Source organism: Frieseomelitta varia, unplaced genomic scaffold (genome assembly GCF_011392965.1).
Source record: "Frieseomelitta varia isolate USP_RPSP 00005682 unplaced genomic scaffold, Fvar_1.2 scaffold_643, whole genome shotgun sequence".
Taxonomy (NCBI): Eukaryota; Metazoa; Arthropoda; class Insecta; order Hymenoptera; family Apidae; genus Frieseomelitta; species Frieseomelitta varia.
In genome coordinates, this window is record NW_025110416.1 from 65,817 (window position 1) to 79,161 (window position 13,345).

Sequence of the window (13,345 nt, forward strand, 5' to 3'; positions counted from 1 at the left end):
CGCGCTCGCGCGCGTGTAATTTCCCCCGTCGATTAATTATCGAGGCGACGGGTCGATTCGACGCGGTTATGTCACCGCGATTACAAGCCTCGGCCGTGATTGTAACGCGCGACTCATTAATTAATCGCGTAATCGTAGACGAGCCGCGAGAGCGTGATCGCGAACTCGCGTATTATATTCCGTATAACTTACCGGCGCGTGTGCTCGCGCTTGTTTAAAGCTGCATTCACATTTGTTGCTTGATCTTGTTAGCGGCGTTGATTGCTTTATTTAATGGCTCGATGCAGAGATCTAGACACGCACCCATAACTCACTACCTTTTATTTCAGTTGCCTATTCTGCTGGCCCGAACGAATGATAATCAAAATACCGATGAAATCATGCGTTTTTTTCCGTTGAAGACAACAGGTTTCGATGTTCGAATAAATAATTATTTGAGCGTACAATACTAAAGTATTAACTCTTAATTATGAAGACTATTTTTGTTTTCTTTGACAGTCTCTTAAAATTTTGTCCAAGTGTCCATTTAATCGTTGTTGATTGTAGTACATGATGTTACCTGTGCAATAGATTGTGCATCACTTCTCTCATTTAATACAGCAGAATCTCGTACCTCTTATATGAATCAGTTAATGCTGAATGTCCAGTAAGTCTACGAACTTCTGTTATACTTATCTGCTGTCTCTTATTATCCAAGTAAATAAAAGTAGGATATAGAGAAACCTAGTGAAGCTGTATTGTCGGAAGATTCGTGTCAGATAAACAAGGTTCTATTCTAATGATTTTTCGTTCACGCAAAAGTTCAAATAAATGAATTCAACCAGTTAGAGTTGATTTAATCAAATATTAAAGTTGGTTCGAGTAAATGGAGTTCTATTGTTGTACTATAATGTGTACAAAGATATATGTTCATTACGAACATAATTTCCGAAACAAATATAATTTCGTCTCGTTGAAAAATCGTCCATCTATAATATTTGGGAATTCTCGGTGTTCGAAGATCATATTGTCAATTGTTTTTGAGTATTGTCTTCTTTAATCGTTGTGCATGTAATTTTAGTAAAATGAAAGCAAACAACAAAGAGGAGAATAATGTATAAAAATATATTATATAATAATAATAATAATCTATAATAATATATTATAAATAAATAAATATATATAAAACTTATAATAATTATAAATAAATAAATAAACAAATATATATATATATATATATTATAATCAGAAGAAATTGTGTGAATGATAAATAAATCTCGAGTTCCGATTTTTTTCATAAAAATGAAGATCGTATTATACTTGCAATTTTGACATAAATCCAACACAACATTAAAAATTGCATATGGAAAAACAGAAACGTGGTTCGCCTAATCGAAAACTCTCGAACGCGCACCATTCGAAATGGCAACGCTTGTTAGATATCGGATTTTATGCATCCCAAAATTGGGAGTTGCAGAAAATGTGTACAAGATGTCTACGTGAAATATCCAAACCAAAGCGTATTATAACACACAAGGAATGAAAATTCTTCGTCCATAGGACTTCCTCCCCACGTCCTATTTATAAAAGATATCCCGTCTCTGAAGCTCGTCGCCCTTTACACGTTTCATCGAAATAGCCGAACCAAGCAACGAGCCACGGTATTGCCGAAATTCTGGAGAGATAACGGGTCGCCGGTATAATGGAGCAAAATAAACAAATGTATACACAACTCGAGGCGTATTGCGGACGATAAGAGTCTGTTTCCGTGAGAAGGGAAGGGAAAAAAATCAACGCTTGTGCGCAGTTAGGTGTAACAGCGACACGTGTGGCTCTCGCAGTGGTGATTACGCAGTTGGAGCGGTCGCGCGCGTGTAATTATCTCATCGACAGTATCATCATCGAAGGTGAACTGTGTAACTTTTTGGTGCGAAGCGTGGTCGAAGCGGCTATTTCGACGTCTGAACGCCTCGTGCTCCAGCGGACGCCGCTGCAACCCGGAGAGAAATTCTCGCGGAACTTCGCTCTCATTTCGAGAGCTCGAAGATTGCTATTGTTCCGGCGGAGAGGTTCGTTTTGCCTTCTTTTTTCCCCCTTTCTTCTTCTTCTTCTTCTTTTTTTTTTAACTTCGTTTAATTGAGAAGAAAGAATCGCGGCTGGAGAGATCGTTTTAAATAGTCGTACAGTTAGCTGAAATAACAGCGCCGTAGGGAGAAGAAATGTTTGAATGTTCTTTTTCTTCCTTCTTCTCCTTTTATTCTCATTCTCGGCCAATGTTCCGCGTCTCGCGTGGCCATTTTTTTTATAGCCGTTTAATCCTCGAAAGCTGTCGTGGAATTTATCGAATTATATATATAGTTTGATTTGAACTTTGAATTTATCGCTGTCATTGGATGATATCGAATAAATATCTGACATAAAATCCAGTCAGAGATTTATTTAATGCACGGAAAATATTAAATTCTTTTAATTTTTGTAGCGTAATACAAATTCTTATAGTTTGAACTATTGTGCACATCCTATGTGGCATCTTTATAATCTAGTACATTAAATTCGTTCTGTACTAGATGTACGAAATAATTCTCTTCATGATGTTGCTTAGAAAATCAAAATACATTTTAATCCAGGAAATAATCTCTTTTAATTTGAAACTTTTTTTTAATTATAAGATAATATACATAATATATTTATTATAGGACGCAATATTCTATCTATTGAAATAAGGTGGAGTCGACCCCACAGTGTTGTTATAGATTCGTTAGATGGAACGTTATGATTCGTCAAAAGGAACATATGCCCACGTTTTGAAAATGTAATATTATTTATAGTATTTATAATAAATTTTATAATTATGTATAACAATTGCTAGATCCCGAGTTTTAAATTGGAGCTGTATTACAATCTATATAATACTATAATATTATTAATCTCTAGTTCTTAATAACAACTGATTCTAATAATAACTTTATTAAATAATAAATAAAAAAATTTTAAATTATAATAAATTTAAATAAATGAAAAATATTAAATAATAAATAATAACTTTATTAAATAATTAATTAGTTGAAGTTTCGTTGCGCAGCGTAGAATTTTTATATTCGCCACGTGTTGGCTTGAAATAATAAATATGTGTATCATTAGAATACAGATTTCTCGAACGTTCACGAAACAAAACACGTACATACGTTCATTAAGATACAGATCTATCGAGCGCTTTACAAACCACGAGCAACGTTGTGTAACGTGACACTCGGAGGAATTTGCATTAAACGTGACGTTTCATACGATTATCCCTGAAACGATATGTCTCTAGATATACATATATGTCCGTGGTAAGATTTTTCATTTCAAGTTAAACGGAGTAAACGTAAACGTTAGAGTATAAAGTAAACTACGATAATTACGTATCGAAGTAATAACAGGGTTTTCAAGAAAAGGAGAAGACTGTTTGAAGTCAATGACAGTACGCGGTCGACTGGCGAACGATAATTACACGTGTTGTGTCATGTTCTCTTTTCTTACCTGGAAAACAACCAATTCTTACCTGGAATTGCCATCGACTGGAACAGAAGGACACAGCCACACGAATTTCAGCGTTGAACGAAAGAAAATCGAACGATTGGCTAGTTCGTCGAGCGGTAAGTTCGCGAAGTTGAACGGGTTAGGATAATCGCGAGGAAGGGCTTGATCAAAGAACGGTTGCCGTCAGATCGAAGAATTTAATTCACTTTGCTCGGTTCGTGCTCGAGCCTAACATCTCTATTATCTTCTGCCGTCGAGGCTGAAATATTGGACAAATCCTCCCCGGGGGCTTTGCCAGGATTATTGGAAGCTCCGGACCAAACGATACTGTATATCGTCGCTCTAGCGGTACATATTCGCCCTTTAAAAACCATAGATAAATTTAAGCCGTCCGCGCTCGTCCGCCGCGCTTTGCCCCGGAGTACCTGCTAGCGTTTACAGCAAAGGGATAATAAATTAAACAACGTTCCGGGATTAGATGGCATCGGACGTCGTATCGTTGAACGGACATCGTGCCCAGAAACGCGAACGATAAATAATCCTCGATGTACAGGGTGTTTGAAACAGGTTGATGGAAAATTTGAGAAGTGTAGGTCTGGGAGACGTTTGTTAAATATGTATATAAAGATATAAAAAAATATTTTTCTATGTACTTGATATAGCTCTTCTCAACGCTTATATTCTAAGCTACCGATTTAATTTAATTCAATTTAATTTAATTTAGTTTATTATTAATTTAATACAATTTAGTTCGTATGTCAATTAATATATAAAACTAGTTTCGGAGTTATTAAATATTTTTCTAATCTAAACCTGTAAATGGCGAGTGAAAGACAAACCAGCATTTATCCCTCCGCGCTTAAACATCAGACGAGGCCGCGAGTGATCGTGTTTCGATTTCGCCGCTTCTCCCCCCCTCCAACTTGCGGTTCGAGTTTTTCAATCCTTGCAATTCGTTATTACATCGAGTTGAAACGTAGGTAATACCCGGCGGAGCGCGGTTTAACAACCATGAAAAGGTGCATCCTCTCGGATTCCACGGCTCTCGAATTGATCCTCTTCGTGTCCAGTGTTTACCGATACGTCGAACGTTTGAAACGGCGATAATTCTTTCGATTAAATAACTCGCGGATCGACGAGCTGCGAGCACACCGCCGATCGACGCAAGTCGACGATCGTGTGCAATCGACGTTTTCATACGCGAAATAAACCATCGACGCGATTGTCCGTGTACCGCGTGCCCGTTATGAAGCCATTGACAAAGCATCGGGTACCTTTATCGAGCCTCCATTGAGCCATTGAACGATCGATCGCAACAACCTTGCTACGCGAGTTACGTGATCCCGCGACGATTGCGACGCGTCCTCGCACTAAAAAGGAGCAACACGCTGCTTCTAGGTACTAGAGGTTGTCAGGTGCGCGTTCTCGATTCACGTCATAGTCGCTATTCTTACCTGGAATACGAAATGCGAGCGTGTATTGCTTTGACCACGTAACGACGAAGCCGGGCAATCGCTCGCTTACGAAATACTTGAAATCGGCGAACGTTAAATATTCAAGATTCGATCGTGAGAACGATCAGCGAACGATTATGTTGGATTGGTAATGAGTCACGGGCGACTGTTTGAAAAACTTCTCTCGAGGAATTTTTGTTTGCTGTTCTACGTGTATGGGGAAACCACTTTTAAAGTGGTTATTCGTTAGGGACAAGCGACAACTATTAACACATTCTCGCAGCTGAAAACGAAGTTTTCTTCATTTTGATGTCTCTGATTGTCTGTCAATAGTTGCTTCGTTATTTTGAGACCTGCAGTTAATTGCAGCTAGTAGAATTCCACGATATCTTTGTTGATATTTTTCTCAGTTTCCACTATTACTAGATGTCACGAGCTTGTAAAAATTTAAATACCTTTTCTAATTAGTTTCTGATGATTTTTTACATTTTCTTTTTTTTTTTTTTTTTTTTTGTATATATCTCCTTTATCTTCTACATTTTCCCTGAATTTCTTCAACTTGCATAAATTTTTAACAACGTATAATTGTAAGTATAATATTATACCATCAAGTTTTCAACATTTCAAGTGCTTATTTTAATAGCTGTATTCAAGTGATTTTTAATAATTACCTGCGACATTTAGTGAGATAATATTTCAAATCAGATATTAGTTTGAAGTAACACAGTATAAAATTTCAATCTGCTGGCTTAATCGAGAAAAAAGTCAAATTTGTTGAAGAAATCATTAGCCGGATTGAAAATTCTAAACAGCGAACCAGTATAAATGAATCATGAGTAATAGAACAGACGAAATAGCAAAAGACGAATAAATGCGCTAAAGTTTAATTAACCCCTTAATCGTTAAGTGGACTTTTAGTTCAATAGCTGTAGTTTATATTTAATTTAAAACAAAATCGATAAATAGAGATATTTCCTGTATCCTTGGTAACACGAGGCGATATTAGAGGGTCATATAAGTCTTCAAATATAATAAAACGTTTATATGAACCGGAATTGGAGAATAAGATGGTTCATATAGTAGGAGTCCACCTGTTATTCTCCGTTCAGTTTAATACTTCATATAAGAGGATTTCATGAAACGTTTACTGAAAATATAGATACGCGTTCATATAAGTGGATTGACGCACAGCGGTAGTTCATATAGTAGGAGCTCAACTAAAGTTCAGATAATCAGGCACTGTTAAAATTTTGTTCGTATAAGTGGAGTTCTACTGTAATAACATCGACGCATAATGCGATTATTAATTTAAAATTAGAATGGCCCGTTATCCCAGTAGTCCATTTAAGGGTTAAACAAACTCGGTCCGTTGTAGTTTCGTCTAATTTTTTTGCTAATAATTGTATATTATTAATTACGTTAATTTCAATTAATAATACATCATTACTGCAATTTTAAATTTATTTCCACAAATTACGAACTTGATATTAATTCCAGTCATCGAACTAAAATCGGTTCGGTCCACTTAAAAGTTAACGAAATTGAATTATTGATTTAATTTGTCGCGAACAGTTTGACAAAGCACGAATTTGAGTCTCTGAGTTTTCCACAATATTTCCCAAGGTCGTAATAACGTCTACAGTTTTCACACTGCCGATTACCTGTTTGATTGTATCGCTGAAACGATCATTTTCACGCTGATCGTTCAGCTCTCGACACCGCCTGTCGAAGAAAAGCTCGGCTTCGCGGAACTTTTGTCATCCGTTATCCCGCGAATTTTGAAAGTTCCCGAGATCGAAAGAATCGGGAAATAAATCGCCAAGCGAGGAACGCGGCGAAAGGTAAAGACGATCGATGGCGCAACAGCCGCGTAGATTTATACGTGGTTAACACTTTCGAGCATCTGTCTATCGATCGACTAGCGAGATGAACGGCCGAAGATTCGCGCTAGCGAACGACCGTGCGAGATTGCAATTCGCGGGAACTTCGCGACGATGCTTCCTGCGCAGGGATCCTCGCTTCCCGTGTTCTTCCTCTCGATGTTTGTCACGATTGTCGAGTGTTCGACGGGAACGGATGATCCTTTGCGTATTGTTGCTTCGTTTTTCTCACGCCGACGTTGATTTGTCGGCTCCCCGGCACTCGATATTTCTATCCGCGTGCTTGCTTTCTCGAGGCATTTCTGCCGGAAGAAAAAAGATCGTTTGATCTACTTGACAAAAAGAAAAGAAAAAGGAAAAGAATTGAAAACTCCGGGCCCCTGCGTGCAAGATCTTTAACGAAGATCCAGTCGGTGTGCACGGTGAAAATGCCCGGGGAACTTGGCAGAGGCCGCGATTGTTGCAGGATTGTTTCCGAGCGCAGAACTCGCAGTGAAACCCTTTGCGCCGTGGAACGACACGGCAGAGAATTCTTTCTGCTTCCGTTTCCACCGGCCACGTTGCGAAACTCTCTTTTTCCGATTTGCTACCTCCCACCGTTTACAACGAGAACTTACGAAACAAAGTTGCCCCTGACAAAGCCGAACGATCCCCATTGTTTCCAGCGTAGCACGCGCTCCGCGCCCTTGCTCCCACCGGGAAATTCCTGTTTTCCCTCTGAAACGATACAGCTCCCGCCAACCGGCCAACAAAGGATGCAAATACTCGCCATCGATGCAAGTTAAATATTATTCGGCCCCTCCTCGTTCGGAGAATACGTTCCTCCGGCCGTGTGAAATTCGTTGATCTTTCTTTTAACCCCCTTTGCGCTGGACAGCTGGTTCGCGGACCATAACGAGTGAACCGTATACAATAACTCGTCGCTTTCTTTGTCTTTTGCACTCGTCGGTGTGACATCACTATTAAGATAGAAACTATTAGGAAGTAATGAACTTATCATTTGTTTTGCCTGGGTTACATTTAAATATACTTGGAACTGAGAAAAATTTTACGAATCTGTGAGTCAAATTCAAATATGAATTATTTATTTATTTTTTTTATTTTTATTTAAATATGAATTATGCTCGAAAGTAAAAGTGTTTCAATATCATTTTATACTTTACACGTAGAGGGAATGATGAAACCCGTAGGTTTTGAAAATGTATTCATGAGTAGTTCGAGGGAGTTGCTCAGAGTCGAAACTTTCGCGAGTGGTGCACTCGAACGTTTGGAATCAAAATTCCAGAGAGTAATTCTCCATTTTATTAAGTAAATGATTAAAAAGTATATTCTTTTCAATCAGACGTATACGAGAAGCATTTATATCAATGGAGAAGTATGCTCCTAAATGTTGTTTAATAATGTTTAGGAATATATAGAAAAACAGGAATAAAAGTAATGAAATAGAAATAAATTAATTAATAAAATAATAGAAATACGATTCGGCCACAAAATATGTCTTTATAACACTGAAAATGATTCACTTGTAACATTCAGAGATTCTCTAAACTGAAACTATATTGCCAATTATTTTCAATTCAGTTTTTCGGTATTGTCTTCTTCATTAATCGTCAAAGTATGAAGCGATTTTAATGAAAACAGGGGATAGAAAGAAAGCTTGAAAAGAACAGAAAAAACGATTGAAGATCATATTTTGTGAAACAAAAGCATTGCTGTCTGTTTTATCAAAGACAGGATTTTTTATAAGCTTCGGAGGACTAGATGCCATGGTTTTGAACGTATATTAAAAATACCACGTACACGTGTGTAATACGTCCGTGTTTTTTAATTTGTACGTGCATTGAAAAGACACGTTTACACGTGTGATGAATATGTCCCTGTTTTAATCTCTGTAGTTTTTAATAGACGGATAGATATTGAAACACACGGAATACAGATATAGTAACATATTCAAGTTTTATTCCGATTATTATGAGAAGGGATAATATTTCATGGGATAATCTTTCAAAGACTCAAACCTGCTATAATCCCTAATAATTTCTATGTTCGCCAACATTTTAGCTTCAAACAAACGGAACCAGCAGAGGAATGTCGAGTCAAATAAACCTCATTCATATGAATGAAGTTTTATTTGGAAATGTCATTTCCATCAAATGTTCAAAACTATCTTCTTGAATTAGACTTGGAAATATCGTTAGAAATGCTTCTAAATGATCGAAGGACTAAATGTTCAAACTCAGTCTATGCCAAGGCCTCCAGTTCTTGTTTCTCCCTCGATCACCAATGTGTCGGTTGCTGATGGCGTTAAATTCTCCCTGAATGAAGTGACACGTACAGAAAACGTATCGCGATGCATAAGATGCCGAGGTGGCTGAACCTCCTGATCGCAGAACAAATGAGAAAGAGAAACGAACGGCCGTCAAGGTCGCGATGGCAGAACGTTCTCACGTAATCATCGGATATCCTGTAACCTGGCAGCTTCTCTCGCTCACGCTACGCCTACTCATCGCGATCCTATCTGTCCTCGATTCCAGACTTCCGCCACTTGCAATCTTATCCGACTTATCGGCCGATGGATTCCGTAATTTTTATCTCGTTGCAGCGCCAGCCGGTTCGACGTCTAGATCTCCTCCGGCGTCGTTCGTCGCAAGTCGTACGGATTTTTGCTCGGATGTTCGAACCATCCTCTCGTTTCCAGAGGAGAATTTTTTTTAGAATTTTTTCACACCTTCTTGCGAGAAGCGTGAATATTTTAATCGTAAGTTCCATTTGTGAATGCTGCAGCCGAGCATGAGATGATTTCTTGTGAAAATTTTCGGTCGAAACTGTGAAACAACGTTTCGCGTACGAGGAGGGAAACAATTTCGAAAGTTTAATCTGATTTTTTGATAAATTTCTGTTTCTGTTAGTATTCGTATTTATAAGTATGATTAGTGTTACTAACTGTTATTAGTATTCCTATTAATCTACCAGTATTAATATCACTATTATTATCATACGATCGAGTCGATTCTGTAAGATGATACATTACTTTTTAAAATTAATGTAAGAGCTTTTTACTTAATGGCGTTCTTTTCATAGAATCATTTTCGTATTTTCGAGAATAACAGCGACGGTTACTGTTAACTCCTTGACGCACTCGTATTATTTATAAAACATACTTTTCAGTTAATGAAACATCGTGAACAGAAACTCAAATCGAAACTCACAGCTGACATACACGTGTCGAGCGAATATTCAGAGTTATTTCAAAAACGAAACATCGCTGAACAATTCTTGACTTATTTTTTCACGAGACATCGCCTCAGATTCCAGACATCGTGTATAATTAATTACAGTCTCAGTACTAACTATAAATAAAATATTTATTTGCTTGACACGTACAAGATTTGCATCTTAATATTCTTGAAATTGTAGTTGTTATACGGATGAATGTGTATAATATTTGGAAATTACATCGCGATCAGCTGTGTGCGAGGATTTGCCGCGAAAGTAGAGGAATAGGGGAGGAGAAGGCGCGGCTGATTGCTCTCTATCCATCCGGGGAATCTCGAACGAGCGACGTCTTACTATCCGCTACAACCAGAGGGAAAACCTGTCTCTTTTTGTCACTCCTGTTGCCCCTTTCTCTCGTCCTCAAATTGCGTTTTCAACGGGCGATTACCCGCTGTCTTCTGCTCCCTCGGCTTCGTGACGTTCTCTTTCGTCGTTGGATTCCTCTATCAAGATCCTGGGGATGAAACGTGCCAACGAACGCCTCGTTCTTTCACGTTCTCCTTCTCTCGCGTCGCGCGTATTGCACGCTTGTTACGGGAGTGGCGCAACTGGAAAAACTAGACACTCTTGTGTTTTCCTCTCAGGAGAAGCGAAAAGTGCAGTAGTTTTTAAATATAGTTCGAATTTTTGGAAATTCGAATAATTTTTCGTGAAATCGATATGCCGAGGCTAAATTTTCAACGTTTTGTGATCTATCTCTTTCGATGATTTTGGATAACGCCGTGATTTTCGATATTTCCAGATGGCTCGTATATCTCAATTATCTTCCTATTATTAATCAATCACTGTTATGTGATGAAATACCGAATTACAGTTCTCGTTACATGCTACAACTGAAATTTTTCAAATTCAGATCCTCGTCGGTGAACTGCGGATTTTTTTCAACATTTATGGAAGAGTCAGCGATGCAAACATACAGAGAATGCGTGATATGCAATATGCGGAAATGTATAAAGTATTGGGAGCAGTATATTTATTATGATGTACATTTAGTGGTGGAAATAAATTTCCATTTCTTTAATCGTGTTCATAAAAATGTGAAATTGCACAAACATCAATAATCTACTTTTTTGTTAGCATGATGTGATTCATTACTTGACACTTTTTGCGTTTAATTATTATCTTTGCAAAATGCATTTGTAAGAAACACCAGTGTAGAATGATCCAGATCTAAAAAGGTTCACTGATGGTCATCCGCGTAACTTTCTCATCGAATTTTAATTATCGTTGGACCGAAAGTAGCCCATAGTAGAACTTGTATGTAAATTAGTTTGTATAATTGTGGTCCACTGATTCTTCTTTCCACTAGTAATTTTTCGTTCGTATAATTGGAGATCGTGTTCAAATAAGAATTGTGGAAATTTGGTTCAAATAAATGGAATTCTATTGTTTGATTACATTTATATTACAATATGACCAAGAATAATAATCAGAAATCGTTCCAATTTGAACGGTTGAACGCTGCATTTACATGAGCGATTGTGCACAATTTTATTTAAGATCGATGGAATTTTTTTAACAAAAGTTGTCCAATGGCAAACGCAGCCTGATGTAGTCGTTTCAATTACCTAATGTAAACGTAGCTTCCGCGGAATTCTACATTTATTCTACGTGATATTTTTATGAAATCATTCTTTCCTTTTAATCCGAGTGTTTTTATATTGATTCATCTCCATTTACTCGCGGTGGATATCCGCGGAAGAGCAGATTTTATTAAGCGATTTCCTCCTTTCTTCTTCGTTACTTAATTCAGCGTTTCTCCTTACCTGTTTAATCTTCTTAGATAAGCATTATCATCAGGAGAAGCGAAAAACTGATCCCGAACGAAATTAGACGTTATCTTGTTAATTAAAGGAACAACGCAGTTCAAAGTGATACACTTTTCACTTTATCAGCGTGCGTTTATTCAGAACGAAAGTCAAGATAAAATTCACGACAAGGAGTATTTACTTCTAATAATTCGTAGTAATAATTCTTTTCTTAGGAATTTTGAAAGTTTATAGAATGCAACGTCGTGATTCGTTTGTCCGTATAATTATAATGATCAACGAGTAAGGTTCTCACGATCGACAAAGAACATTTTTCTAGCGATGACTGCATTTCTTGCGATTAATCGTCGCAGCAATTTCATGAAGCAAACTTTATTTGTTGAATTGCACTTCGTGTTCATTCACAATTCGATCCATGTCTGAGGCTCGTTTTTTCTCCAAGCATTATATTTCACTCGGTGTGCTGGAATTCGACGAGCCTCAGCTCGACACGAAACACAACACCAGTTACGATAAAAATAACATCAAAAAAAAAAAAAAAATTTTAATAAATAAATGTGAAAATAAGAGCGTGGCACATCGGAGAAACTGGAGCGATCGGAATCAATAGTCGAGATAGGGAGCCGGATGTCTTAGCTCTGGTAATTGGTAGAACGAAGTTGAAACTATGAACTTGCTCCATGAACCGAACAAACTTGCCGTCTCTCCTGGGCGCATTACGACGTTTTAATGGACAATGCCGACCGTGTAACGACGTAAATTTTCCTGGTGCCTATCAACGTCGCTGCAACTAACGACGTCGTTACGTTACGATAAAAAAGAAAATAGAATACCGAATAGGAAAGAAAGAGGACATGAAATTCTGACGGAGAACTTTTCAATCGCGATAGATCGCCGTTCGAATTCCATTCCAAATCGGCAATTCCGATCGAGTCGGAGAAAGAAGAGAGAAAAGAAAACGGACATAACGCGGACACGCGCGAGTGTGGCCTCCAAAAATAGCTGGGAGAATCAGAGCAATTCGGTGGATGAACGAGCGAGGGAGGGGAGAGGGGGCGATTGATCCGGGCGACTTGAATAACTCGGCCGGTGTATCCCATCTGCAGGAAATGGCGGCGCGATCCCAATCGGAAAGGGGCTTCTTACGTGGCGCGGATGCCACGTTCTGGCGTAAAACATCGTTCGATTTCCGGCCAGTGGCGTCGCGACTGGGCAAAGTCCACCCCTTTCGCGAATCAAGCAATGCACAGGCACGCACGTGCAGATGCACAGACGCGTGTATATATGCATGATGGCAGTTAGTTTTGTTCGGTTATCTGTCGCAATCAATGTCGATATATATATATATATATATATACGCGCGACGCAACGGACCACCGGCGCGAGTGTGGTCGCGCACATGTGCGTGTATACCGACTGATTGCACCTGTAATTAGAGCTCGGTTAGAGAAAGCTCGGTCACAAA

General features: G+C 38.3%; 1 long non-coding RNA gene across 2 annotated transcripts in view; it reads left to right on the plus strand.

Moving 5' to 3' along the window:
* Positions 1-1,717: 1,717 nt before the first annotated feature.
* Positions 1,718-13,345, plus strand: part of LOC122534839 — a 37,784-nt gene continuing 26,156 nt past the window's right edge. For both annotated transcript variants that reach the window (XR_006308003.1, XR_006308004.1), the window contains exon 1: positions 1,718-2,048. This is a non-coding gene — a long non-coding RNA (uncharacterized LOC122534839). The remainder of the gene's footprint in view (positions 2,049-13,345) is intronic.